The sequence below is a fragment of the Gossypium arboreum genome, chromosome 10, assembly GCF_025698485.1.
Source record: "Gossypium arboreum isolate Shixiya-1 chromosome 10, ASM2569848v2, whole genome shotgun sequence".
NCBI classification, from domain to species: domain Eukaryota; kingdom Viridiplantae; phylum Streptophyta; class Magnoliopsida; order Malvales; family Malvaceae; genus Gossypium; species Gossypium arboreum.
This window is the reverse complement of record NC_069079.1, coordinates 10,989,756-11,004,668: the sequence shown is the minus strand read 5'-3', so window position 1 is coordinate 11,004,668 and position 14,913 is coordinate 10,989,756.

Below are 14,913 nucleotides of genomic sequence, written 5' to 3'. Positions count from 1 at the left end.
ATTGTATTATTCGGTTTGCCATAATTACCAAATTGATTTATAGGGAGTGAAAGAACACTGATTGTGCTTCTATATTGTTTCATCGAGTTCAATTTCATTCTAACAAAATGGTATCAGAGATTGATTTTTGTGTTTAGTAATCATGAAAATTATCATTAGTAAGATGATTATATTGAATGACAAATTATCAACTTTGGCAGAAAAAAATGAAAGATCTTCAATTTCAAGTATCTAGTAGACTTGAAGATATTTAATGTGTACGGTCAGATTTTCGTTTGATATACTATAGCTTCGCGATTTTTAACTTTTAAAGTCAACCTCTTTTTGTGATATTCTCAACTTTTCTCTAAAGTTTGCTTTAGTCTTGTTTGAGTTGTATACTCTTTATGGTGGCTTGGTTGTGATCTTATAGCAAGACTCTGATTATAGTGAAAATTTTGGCGTACTTTCAAGTTCTGTAGTTTTACCCTTTGCTTTAAAGGGGTTCTCTATGTAAAAATTTTGTGTTTCGATTTATTATTATTATTTTATGATATTGTGGTTGATTTGCGTTAATTGTTGATATATTGTATTATTCGGTTTGCCATAATTACCAAATTGATTTATAGGGAGTGAAAGAACATTGATTGTGCTTCTACATTGTTTCATCGAGTTCAATTTCATTCTAACAAAATGGTATCAGAGCTTGATTTTCGTGTTTAGTAATCATGTAAATTATCATTAGTAAGATGATTATATTGAATGACAAATTATCAACTTTGGCAGAAAAAAATGAAAGATCTTTTGTTAGTGAAAGCTTTGCACCTTCTTGTTTTTGCTATTCAAAAACTTGAGTCGAAAACTGATGAGAAGTGAGCATTAGAGCATCAGTAGGTGTGTGATTTTATTCAACAATTTGTTCAAGAGAATGTTTATAATCACATTCATCAAGAGACACATGGGGGCATATTGTGGAACAAGTTTGAAAACATGTATGCTTCGAAGTCCGACAATAACTAGTTGTTCATGCTTAAGAGAATGATGACGCTGAGATACAAGGAAGAGACTTCTATAGATGACCACTTGAAAATGTTTCATGTAGCACCCCAATCCCGGCCTAGACGTTATGGCCGAATCTAGCGATGCCACGTGATAACGTTGAAACTAGGTTGTTACGATAAAATAATTTCCATTTGCTTACACTTGTTCACCCTAAAATCATTACTTATCTAGTCGTACGTTTTTACACATTTCATTGCGGAAGCTTTTAAAAGTATTTTGAGTAAATTGCGTGTTTAGAGAAAACTTTGCCTTTTTGAAAATCAAATTTTTAAATGTCTTAGCAGTTATAAATTCATAAAAATAAATAATAACTCAAATTAAGTAAAAGTCCCAGAAAGTCTACAGTTTACATTAAAAATTACCCCAAAATATAATTAAAAATTAAATACCCAAAGTTGAAGAAAAAGTTTAGGCTCGTGTGGCCACCGCAAGTCCTCCGCTGCACTGATTCGTCAAGTCTGGGGATTACCTGCATAGATTAAGCAGAAGGGGTGAGTTTATGTAAACTCAGTATGTAATCCCCCGTGCAAACAAACAGACAGTATACAAAATAAACTTAGTTTGGGCTTAAGCCCTTTTCAGTATCAGTGACAGTATCAGTTAGGGCTTTAGCCCATCTCAATACAAAAGCAATCATGCATTTGGGCCTTGGCTCATTACAATATTAGTAATCACTACAGTAACAGATTAGGCAGTAAACAAGTTCTACCCAGCCAGCCTCTACACACCATCTCCGTCTAACCCTACACTCCGTGTGGGGATATAATCAACCTACCCATCCCTACACTCCAAAATAATACCGAAAGCGGCACTAGACAGTAATTTGCAGCTGAGCTGTCAGTATATTAGGCTTAAAGCCTTTCAGTACACTTCCTCCACATATATCATCTTATCCCCATGCAATGCAACATACAGTCATGGCATGCTATCGCATAGTGTCATGCATATAATCAGTACAGTATTCTAATCATGCTCAATAAACAATCATACATATATCATTCAGTCAATTAAGGAATCAAAGCATTGCTTAGCGACCCCACAGTAGGTTTACAGTCGTCTCGGGTGACCCGTGCAACCTTAGTAAATAAATCAGTAAATTGGGCTTACACGCCTATGTAATCTGCTCTTGTGAGCCCACACGCTCGTGTGGCTCACACAGCCCAGATTGGCCTTGGCCGTATGGATCACACGGCCTAGCCCAATATCCCACACGCTCGTGTGGCCCATACGGCCCAAATTGGTCAAGCCCGTATGTCACACATAGCCCATCTGACCATTACACGGCTGTGTCAGGCGCGCACGGCCTGGCTCATCGCTCACATGCACGTGTTCTGTCACACGGCCTACCATACGGGCGACTACACGCTAGTGTGGCATCGACAGAATACTTTTTTGGCATTTTATCGATCCTCATTTTTGATGTTTCAAGTACACAACTGGTTTAATTTCGACGCGTAATCACTCCCGAGCACTCCAGAACCTATATTTGACAATAAAGCCAAACTTCTGTCACTTAAGCCAAATTGCTACGAACAGACAATTCTCAAAAACCATCAACAACCTTACCTTCTGAAGAATAATAGGAATTCCATGCCCTTAGAACGCCGATGTATGATATTCAGCCCTTCGATTAACACCTACAACCAGCTGAAATCCCTTTTTAACCAATATTCAGAAAAGAAAAAATCCCAACAAGATCAATCAGAAACCACTTACTGAATTCGAACAAGCACTAGCCACGTTGCATAAACGAAGAAAAATAAAAGGGTGAAAGAATAAGAAGCAGATAAAGGGGAAACATCAGTGAAATTTCGACAAGAGGGGGAATAAGGTAAAGGAACTGCAGAGAATTTTGAGAAAGAAAGAGAGCCAAATTTTTTTTAAAACAGAACTGTTCAAAAAAGCTGATAACTCCCTAACTTCCCTCCCACTAACTCTACTAACATACCACCACTCAGTTCCCCATATCAACACAACTCTAGTCGAAATTTAGAGCAAAAAAATATTACTTATTCCATATTCGAGATTCGAACTCAAGACTTCTAACACTCAACACTCTACTTAACCACCAGACAGCAAGCCTATTCTGACATATTTTACCAACATATATTAATAAGCCTATTGATTAGAGCGAGGGGTTTGTTCATTTAAAATCAAAATAATTTGCCTAAGCTAAAGCTTGAAATTGGGACCTCTCAGACACACCCAGAACACTTAACCACTGAAGCAGATAGACATTTGTGTCAAATTTTAACAGAACTAAAAATATGAATTTTGGGGCGCTACAACTCTAACCTCCTGAAAGAAAATTTCGGCCTCGAAATTTACCTGATCAGAATAGGTGAGGGTATTGCTGACGCATCGCTTCCTCAGGCTCCCACGTAGCCTTCTCGGTGCTAGATTATGCCAGAGAACCTTAACCAGTGGAATTGATTTCCTCCTCAGAACCTTCACATCCCAATCCAATATCTGTACCGGTTCCTCCTCGAAAGTCAGATCTGGCCTAACTTTAATCTCCTCAACTGGCACAATATGTGTGGGATCAGAGCGATAACACCTTAACATAGAGACATGGAACACGTCGTGAATCTGATCCAACTCTAGTGGTAGCTCCAACTGGTAAGCAACTGGTCCCACTTGTCTCAGAATACAGTAAGGCCCAATAAATCTAGGGCTTAGCTTGCCCTTGCGACCACACCTCAGAACCTTCTTCCAAGGCGAGACCTTCAGAAACACGAATTACCCCACAAAATACTCAATCTCATGCCTCTTTAGATCAGCATAAGACTTCTGCCTATCAGAAGCTACCTTTAGATGGTCCCTAATCAGCTGAACCTTATCCTCAGTCTCAAAAACTAGCTCAGGGCCCAGAACACGCCGCTCGCCTAACTCAGTCCAACATGAAGGAGTACGGAACTTACGGCCATATAGAGCCTCGTAAAGTGCCATCTATATACTAGACAGATAACTGTTGTTATAAGCAAACTCTTTTAGCGACAAGTACTCCTCCTAACTACCACAAAAATCAATCACGCAACTCCTTAATATGTCCTCCAGTATCTGAATCACCCTCTGTGACTGACCATCTATCTAAGGATGGAAAGCAGTACTGAAGTCCAATCTAGTACCCAGAGCTTCATGAAGCTTCTTCCAGAACTGAGACGTGAAGCAAGGATCCTTGTCAGAGATGATTAAAACCGGTACCCCATGTAGTCTCACTATCTCAGGCACATACAATTTAGCCAACTTTTGCAGAGAGTAGTCAGTGCGAACAGGTATGAAATGGGCGGACTTAGTCAATCGATCCATAATGACCCATACTGAATCCTTCTTAGTGGGCGTCAGGGGTAACCCATTAACGAAGTCTATAGTCACTCGCTCCCACTTCCAAAGTGGAATCTTAACTGGCTGAAGCAACCCCAAAGGTAACTGATGCTCAACCTTAACCTATTGGCATGTCAGACATTTACCCACAAAGTTTGTAACCTCATGCTTAAGATCTGGCCACTAATATAACTCATGAAGGTCCCGATATATTTTGTTTCCGCCAAGATGCATAGCATAAGGGCTACTCTGCACCTTTCATAGTATAGACTACCTCAACTTGGTATCTTTGGGAACACAGATTCTCCCACGAAAACAGAGTACTCCTTCATTATTCAGTCCAAAATCCACAATATCCCCACTCTCAACCTGTCAGAAGCGAAGACCCAACGACTCGTCCTCTATTTGTTTACCCTCAATCTTATCTGTCCACGTCGGTTTAACTTGAAGCTCAGCCAACAAACTACTATCATCAAATAAACTGAGGCGAGCAACATCACCCTTAGATTAGTCATGGCTCTACGACTTAGTGCATCAGCCACTACATTGGCCTTACATGAATGGTATTTGATCGTACAATCATAGTCCTTAAGCAGCTCAACCCATCTACGCTGCCTAAGATTTAACTCTTTCTGAGTGAGGAGATATTTGAGGCTCTCTTAATCCGTATAGATGAAACACTTTTCACTATAAAGGTAATGCCTCCAGATTTTTAGTGCGAAAACCACTGCGGCCAACTCCAGGTCGTGCATCGAATAATTTGCCTCATGAATTTTAAGCTGACGAGACACGTAAGCTACCACCTTACCCTCCTACATCAATACACATCCCAAACCAACATGTGATGCATCACTGTAGATAGTGAACTCTTTTCTAGACTCTGGCTGTATCAAAATAGGGGCTTCTGTCAGTACAATTTTAAGCTTCTCAAAGCTTTCTTGCTGCGCATCAGTCCAGTTAAATAGCACCTCTTTACGTAGCAGCTTAGTCAACGGTGCAGCGATAAGTGAGAATCCCTCTAAAAATCATCGATAATACCCAGCCAGTCCCAGAAAACTACGGATCTCAGATTCACTTTTAGGCTACTTCCAATCCAAGACAGCCTCAATCTTTCCATGGTCAACTCTAATCCCCTCTGCTGAAACCACATGTCCTAGAAACGTTACTTCACGTAACCAGAACTCACATTTATTAAACTTGGCATACAGTTATTTCTATCGTAGAATCTATAGAACCATTTTGAGATGTTCATCATTCTCATCCTCAGTCTTTGAATACACCAGTATGTCGTCAATAAATACCACTACGAACCGATCCAGATAGGGCTGAAACACTCGGTTCATCAGATCCATAAAAGTTACCGGTGCATTAGTCAATCCAAATGGCATTACTAGGAACTCGTAATGTTCATAAAGAGTCTTAAACACTGTCTTATGCACATTAATCTCCTTAACTTTCAACTGGTGATACCCTGATCAGATATCAAACTTTATAAAAAACTAAAGCACCTCGGAACTGGTCAAACAGATCATCTATCCTCAGTAGGGGGTACTTATTCTTGATGACCAGCTTATTCAGTTGTCAGTAGTAGATACACATACGCATGGATCCATCCTTCTTTTTTCAAAGCAGACCTTGGTGCTCCCATGGAGACACACTAGACGAACGAATCAGTAATGTGACCTAATTTTTCAGGTGGTGTCGAAACGGTGATTCGAGATCACTAAATCCGACAAATGAGTAGGAAATATTATTAATTTAGTGAGTATAAGTTAAATGTGAAGTTAGGAAAAAATTTAGAATAGTGAATAGTGTACTAAAAATAAATATTATAATAATTAGAATCGAAAGCGGGTTATCGAGAACTCAGAAACTTTAAATGGAGCCATAAATATTTTTATAAATATTTATGGAGTGTTAATAAGTTAGTATTAAAGTTTCCTCAAGAAATTTTAAAGTTCTGATAGTTAATTGAACAAAAAGGACTAAATTGTATCAAATGCAAAATTGTGGGAAATGATTAAATAACATAAATGATAAAAGAAAGAGGGTTTAAAAGCCAAATAGACCCAAGGTCTATTTGGGCTGGACGGCAAGGGCATGAAATCAGCAAGAAAATAAGGAGAATTAAGGGCAAAATTGGAAAATTGTAAAATTTACTTAATAAAGCTAGGACTAAAGTGGAATTATCTAGACTTCTCTTTATTTTTCTGCATTCTCATCAGCAAAAACGTCATGGAAGAGTTCTTTTAAGCTGTTTTTTCATATTTTTACTTCAAGTAAGTTCAACTCTTGATTATTTCTTAAAAATTCAATTCTTGATTATTTCTTAAAATTTTTGTGTTTTTGTGACTTTTACAACTAGGTCCACTTGTTGAATTCATTAGTTTTTGATTCTATGAAAGAAATTGAAAGCTTCTATGAATATGTGCTGGAATTATATGATGATTTGGCATGGAATTAGAGCTTTAAATTGTTTATATGCTGATTTTATTGAAAGAATTGAATAGGAAGTGAATGTTTAGGACCTAATTGTAAAAGAGTTTGAAGTTAGAGTTTTATGTGGAAATTATGAATTTCAATAGTTATGAAATACCTTATAATGTCTAGAAAAAGTATTAATTGAGAAAATTATCTTAATTGAGGGGTTAATTGAGCAAGGACTGAATTGTATGAATTGTGAAATTTAGGGCAAAATGGAAATCAACATTTTGCACTAAAACTGTTTTGGACAGCAGCAGTAGTCTAACTTTGAAAAATCACAAAAAATTGTATAAATGGAATTAGAGGATGAAAAAAATATGAAATTAAAGTTTATTGAGTCTAGTTTCTTATAGAAGAAATGATGTGAGCAATGGAATTTTAAATCATGAGATATGATAAATTTTGTCAGACAAGGTCAGAATGATTTCGGGTTCCCCTGTTCTGACTTTGTAAAATCATCAAATATTGGATAAAAATAATTAGGGGCTTAAATTTATATGTTTAAATCCTGAATGAGTCTATTTTTAAGAAAAACAAACAAGAACATTATTCAAATCCTGTAAGAGGAGATAATTAATTTTTAGTGAAGAAGGGTCAGAACTATTAGACAGCAGAACCGAGGAGACTTCAATGAATAAAATGTATTAATTGGTCCAACAAAAAATTATGAAATTTTTATGGTAAGAAGATATGTGAGTCTAGTTTCATGGAAAATTAGCTGATCTTAATTTGGAGTTCCGTAGCTTAAGAGATAAATAATTTAGTGACTATGACATGGGTGGATAGCTTGAATATTCACATAAGTAATTAGTGAAAATTATGGATAAGGTTACTTACAAGTGTATTATTTATACCAAGGATGTGGATGGAAAAGAAGAGGAGGAAAAATATATGAATGACTCGTGTATAAATTGATCACATGCCCGATTATAATCGATAAGTGTTGGATTAGAAATGATATAATGTTTTATTTGGAATATTTATTATAAAATTATGATTATCATTATAATACAAAAATTGAACTTGTGAGTTTATATGGCTAAATTTTAGTGATTATTTGTTAATTTTATAAATTTCATGATGTGTTATTTCATATGTATTGATGATAAAATCGTGAATAATGTAAAAGCATGAAAATTGAATAAATGATCAAATTGAGCATTTCAGTTCAGTGACAAGATGAATTGAAGGAAAAGACCATGGTTGGACCATGGCAACAAGTGATGAGTGATATCTTCGGCTACACTTATCTGATCAAGTACAAGTGAAAGTGATAAGTGATAGCTTCGGCTACACTTATCTGGTCAAGGACAAATGACAAGTGAAAAGTGGTAGCTTCTGCTACCTGATCAGTGAAAAGTGGTAGCTCCGGCTACTTGATCAGTGAAAAATGGTAGCTCCGGCTACCTGATCAGTGAATAGTGGTAGCTTCGGCTACAAGTGACAAGTGATTTCCATATAAAACCATATCTGGGATATGGCATCGGTGTGATATATGCTACTGTATAAGACCATATCTGGGATATGGCATCAGTGAGATATGTGATTCGTGTAAGACCATAGCTGGGCTATGGCATCATTATGTGAAGATGTGTAAGATCATAGTTGAACTATGGCATCGAGAAAACGAAGTACTCAATTTCGTAAGACGTTCACTAATTTGACAAAGTTTGGTAAGTGTTACATGGAATTATGTGATACAAGGAAGTACGAGTTGATAAGATATGAGAATAGAACTTGGTTGATAAATGAATTCATTTGTGATTATATACTTGTTCATCTTGAATATACTGTCCATATGTATTGATAATTCAAATGTTTTAATGAATAAAGTTCCGACATGGAATAAATTAAACACGAGACAAATAATTATGAAATTGAACTCAGAATTCATGAAAATGACGGTTATTGATATATGGAGACATGAGACATTGATATACGAATATGGAAAATATTTGATAAATGTGTTTATTCATAATTATGGAATTATATACCTCATGTGTACTATTTGCAAAAAGATGATATTTCAAATACTTTGGTTATTTAAGCTTAAATATGAAATAGTATGAAATCAAGATAAGTTGTTATGAAAATATATTTAGATTACAGAGATATGGCTGATATATGTTGTATGATTACATAACATGAAATTGTGTATATATATGAGAAATTTAAAGAGAATTGAGCCCATACATGTTTCTTGTTATTTATATGAAGTGTACGACTGACAACGATGATGAAGTTATAAACAGAGAGTTACACAGGTTGAAAACACAGGCGTGTGATTCTCCAAAGTGTGAAAATTTTCTAAGTGTTGCAAAAGTTTCATATGTTTACCTGAATGTATGTTTTGGGCCCCGTAGGCCCATATAAGGGACGTTAAACATATGTATGAAAGTTTTTAATTTAGAAGAAATTTTATGGCTGATTTTTACATGATTAATCATATTAAGTTCGGTAATTCCTCGTACCCTATTCTAGGCTTGGAATACGGGTAGGGGATGTTACAGAATCCGTGATCCAGTAACTCTTGAATCTGAGCCTTAAGCTTCAAGCTCTTTCGGTGCCATTTTATAGGGAACGATGGACACTGGAGCTATACTGGGAAGAAGCTCGACCCTAAACACTACTTCACGATTTGAAGGTAACCCCGGTAACTTTCCCGAAAAAACATCCAAACAATCCTTATCCATTCTGATATCATTAACCAAAGCACCCCCAGAATCTGAAACACTGATGTAGGTCAGATATGCTTCACACCCCTTATGAACCAATTTTTCGGCCCTTAACGCAGAAATCACATTTGATAAGTAATTCTGACGTTTTCCGATTACAACTACCTCGTTGTCCTCCTTAGTTCTCGGTACAACTCGTTTAGTGGCACAATCTAAGCTCACTCGGTGTTTAACTAGCCAATCCATTCCCAGTATTAAATCGAACTCTCCAAAAGGAAGTTTCATTATATCAGCCAGAAAGATAGTCCCTTAAACCTCTAGAGGGACATCCCTAAACAATTTATTTACCCTTAATAATTGCCCCAACGGACTCAGTACAGTCACCTCACTCGTAGTGCTCTCAACCAAGATACCCAAATTCTCGAACACAGTACAGGCTATATAAGAATGGGTGGATCCTATATCTATCAATGCAGTATATTATACATCATAAATAAGAAACGTACTCGTGATGACATTCGGAGCATTTAACTCCTCACGACCACGAGCAGCATAAACTAGAGCCAACTATCTCGCCCCAGCCTGACCTGCACCTCTTCCCGGTACTCTCTGACCATGACCTAACCCATTACCACCTCTGGCCTGACCACGGCCTCTCTGTGGCTGCTGAACTGCTCTCGGAAGTGGTACAGTACAGTACCCAGGGCTTGCATCTAGTCGGACCTCCGCGAACAATCCCTAATACAGTATTCTAATGAACCGTACCTCAAACAAGCCCCAGTTCTTTTCTAGCACTAGCCTTGATGGAGTCTACCATAGTCAGTACAAGGAGGCTATCCAGTAGCAGCTATAGGAGCCCCAACTCTGATCGGACCATCAACTCTGGCCCTTTTCTTAGGCCTCTGAATGGAATTCAAGAGCTTCGATTCCCTCTTAAGCTTCGATTCCCTCTTATTCCTACCTCTTTCTCTGTTCTGGTGCTCCACGCGCTTCACTTCTTCGGCAATATTCGCTTTATCAACCAGTGCAAATAAAATCTCACTCCTTTTGTGGAGTTATCAGAACCCTCATATTATCCCTGAGGCCATCCTCGAAGCAAATACGTCGCTCATACTCAGTCGCCACTATACCTCACGCATAGCGGCTCAGTCGCAGAAATTCGGCCTCATACTCAGCCGCTGATCTATCATCTTGGGTCAAACTCAAGAACTCTCTCCTACGGGAATTTACATAACTGGCACCAACATACTTCCCTTAGAAGGCAGTCTTGAAGAACTCCCAGGACAATTGATAGGGCTGAGTGCCCTCCTTAACCATAAGCCACCACTGGTAAGCCTCATCTCTCAATACGACACTGCACCCTTTAGTTTCTGCTCGGGAGTGCAGTCCAAATTATCCATGATCCTCTTTGTAGCCTCAATCCAGTATTCAGCCACATTAGGGGCGATCCCAACGACACCCCTGAATATTTTAGATCCATTAGACCAGAGTCATTCCGTAACCGACCTTGGCCTCCAGCTTCAGTATTGGGCTTAGCAACCCTTTTCAAAATCCTCAACATGGCCTGGGACAGTGCATCGTCCCCAGCCACTTGATCATGATACCCTGACCCAGACCTAGTCTCCATAACCGAAAACATCAGCGTCTCATTAGTGTCTAAATTCGGCATATCGCCCAGTGAAGAGGACTCAGCTCGAGCCCCTCTACAGCCTCTACCATGGCCTCTTGTACTTCGTCCATGAGTACCTCGAATGCTCATTATCAAATCGCGTTTATCTGAATTTAATAGTTTTATGCATCAGTTTACAGTTTCAGTAATTGTTGAACAAAATTTTTATGCAGAATAGTATCAGTAATTTAGAGTTCGTTTTCGTACAACGCAGTGTCTATCAGTTTAACTACAGTCTCAGTATATACTACCTATAGCAGTTTCAGTCAAAACATATAACAGTTATAGAGAACTTACAGAATCGGCACAAGAAACTCAGTGTACCACACATTCAGTAGAAATATTTCAGTATCTACAAATTAGTTAAAAACAAGTTTTTCAATCAAATTTTACAACCTGACTCTGATACTACTAAATGTAGCACCCCAAACCCGGCCTAGATGTTATGGCCGAATCTGGCGATCCCACGTGATATCGTTGAAACTAGGTTGTTACAATAAAATAATTTCCATTTGTTTACACTTGTTAACCCCAAAATCATTACTTATCTAGTCGTACGTTTTTACACATTTCATTGCGGAAGCTTTTAAAAGCCGTTTTGAGTAAATCGCGTATTTAGAGAAAACTTTGCCTTTTTAAAAACTGTGTTTTTAAACGTCTTAGCAGTTATAAATTCATAAAAATAAATAATAACCCAAATTAAGTAAAAATTCCCAGAAGTCCACAATTTACATTACAAATTACCCCAAAATATAATTAAAAATTAAATACCTAAAGTTAAAGAAAAAGTTTAGGTTCGTGTGGCCGCCGCCAAGTCCTCCGCTGCACCGATTCGTCAAGTCTGGGGATTACCTACATAGATTAAGTAGAAGGGGTGAGTTTATGTAAACTCAGTATGTAATTCCTCGTGCAAACAAACAAACAGTATACAAAATAAACTTAGTCTGGGCCTAAGCCCTTTTCAGTATCAGTGACAGTATCAGTTAGGGCTTTAACCTATCTTAGTACAAAAGCAGTCATGCATTTGGGCTTTGGCCCATTACAGTATCAGTAATCAATACAGTAATAGATTATGCAGTAAACGAGTCCTACCCAGCCAGCCTCTACACACCATCTGCATCCAACCCTACACTCCATGTGGGGATATAATTAACCCACCCATCCCTTCACTCCAAAATAGTACCGAAAATGGCACTAAATAGTAATTTGCAGCTGAGCTGCCAGTATATTAGGCTTAAAGCCTTTCAGTACACTTCCTCCACATATATCATCCCATCCCCATGCAATGCAACATACAGTCATGGCATGCTATCGCATAGTGTCATGCATATAATCAGTACAGTATTCTAATCATGCTCAGTAAACAGTTATACATATATTATTCAGTTAATTAGGGAATTAAAACAATGCTTACCGACCTCACAGTAGGTTCACAGTCGTCTCGAGTGCCCCATTCAACCTTAGCAAACAAATCAGTAAATTGAGCTCACACGCTCATGTGATCTGCCCGTGTGAGCCCACACGCCCGTGTAAGCCCACACGGCCCAAATTGGTTAGCCTGTGTGTCACACACTGCTCACCTAACCATCACACAATCGTGTCAGGTGAGCACGGCCTGACTCGTCGCTCACACACTCGTGTTCTGTCATACGGGCGACCACAAGCCGTGTGGCGTCGACAAAATACTTTTTCGACATTTCATCAATCTCTATTTTTAGTGTTTCGAGTACACACCTGGTTCAATTTCAACGCGTAATCACTCTCGAGCACTCCAGAACCTATATTCGATAATAAAACCCAACTTCAGTCACTTAAGCCAAATTGCTATAAACAGACAATTCTCGAAAACCATCGACAACCTTACCTTCTAACGAATAACAGGAATTCCACGCCCTTAGAACACCGGTGTACGATATTCAACCCTTCGATTAACTCCTACAACCAGCCAAAACCCCTATTTAACCAATATTCAAAAAAGAAAAAACCCGACAAGATCAATCAAAAATCACTTACCGAATTCAAACAAACACTAGCCACGTTGCAGAAACGAAGAAAAATAAAAAGGGTGAAAGAATAAGAAGCAGATAAAGGGGAAACCTCAGTGAAATTTCGGCAAGAGGGGGAATAGGGTGAAGAAGCTGCAGAGAATTTTGAGAAAGTAGGAGAGCCGAAAATTTTTGAAAATAGAACTGTTCGGAAAATCTGATAACTCCCCAGCTTCCCTCCCACTAACTCTACTAACATACCACCACTCAGTTCCCCATATCAACACAACTCTAGCCGAAATTTAGAGCAAAAAAATATTACTTATTCCATAGTCGAGATTCGAACTCAGGACTTCTAACATTCAACATTCCACTTAAACACCAAACTAACAAGCCCATTTTGACATATTTTACCAACATATATTAATAAGCCTACTGATTAGAGCAAGGGGTTTATTCATTTAAAAGCAAAAAGTTGCCCAAGCTAAAGCTTAAACTTGAGACCTCTCAAACACACCCAAAACACTTAACCACTGAAGCAGACAAACATTTGTATCAAATTTTAACAGAACTAAAAATATGAATTTTGAGGCGTTACATTTCAAGGTTTGCTGATCGACCTACTTGGTATGAGAATTAAATTTGATGATGAAATTACAAGACTTTAGTTGCTTGCTACTCTACTAACTCTTGGGAAATGTTTCATAATTGATGAAACAATATTTAAATTTTATTTTATAATTTGACGAAACAAATAATCAATCGAGTGCAAAGAGTGGATGGACTATACTAATTTATTTAAAATATAAATCAATAAAATATTAAATATAATGAAGACAATTTTTGTTAACTTCAACATTTTATTAATATAAGTTAAAAATGAAACCTTGCTGAAAAATTTAAATATATATATTAATAATATGTGAAAAAGAAAAAATAATATTAGTAATGAGAAACATGCAAGTGATTTAAAATGACACAAAAGAACCAAGGGAGTTAGGTGAGATGATAAGGGTCTCTCCTACCTTAACTAGTGGTCGAGAGTTCGATCATCGCCCTGTATATGGAGCAGTTTTAACACTCGCCTTATAGAATATAAAAGTTAGTTACTGAGCTCGTTTCGATAGATAACTTGAGAAATAAAAAAAGACCTTTTTCTTTTTAAGAATAATTTTTTTAAAATATTTTAAAATAATAACTGAGATAAATGTCTTTATAATCAAACACTTTTTAATGTATTTGATTTTTGAAATAATAGTTTAAAAAAATTATGTACATAGTTGAGCATGAGCCCATGGAAACAACTAAGAAGAATTAGACACAGTTTTACTGTATTAAAAACGGATTTTCGTTGGGTTTTCAGAAATGAAATCATTTGCATTTCTTTTCCTTTTAAAAGAAGAAGAAGAAAAAAGGTATTTTAGAATACCTCTGATTACGAACTAACATGGTTCTGAATCAGCATGTTTCTGTCATTTGGTATTCAGCTTACCAGCTCTCGAACCTTGTCAAGGCTATGCCACAAGTAGCTAACCATTAAGGACAAGAGAAGAGCCAGTACGGCATTTCCATACTTTTTTAACTTATACAAATCCAAAACAATGTCTCCCACCATCAAAGAGCCTCAAAACCATAATGGGTCCACTTCAAAGTAAATTAGTTATGCATTTTGTGTTTAAATATTGGATTTAGTGGTCGGACAAGTTGCATCTTTATTGAAATGATATAAGTTCAA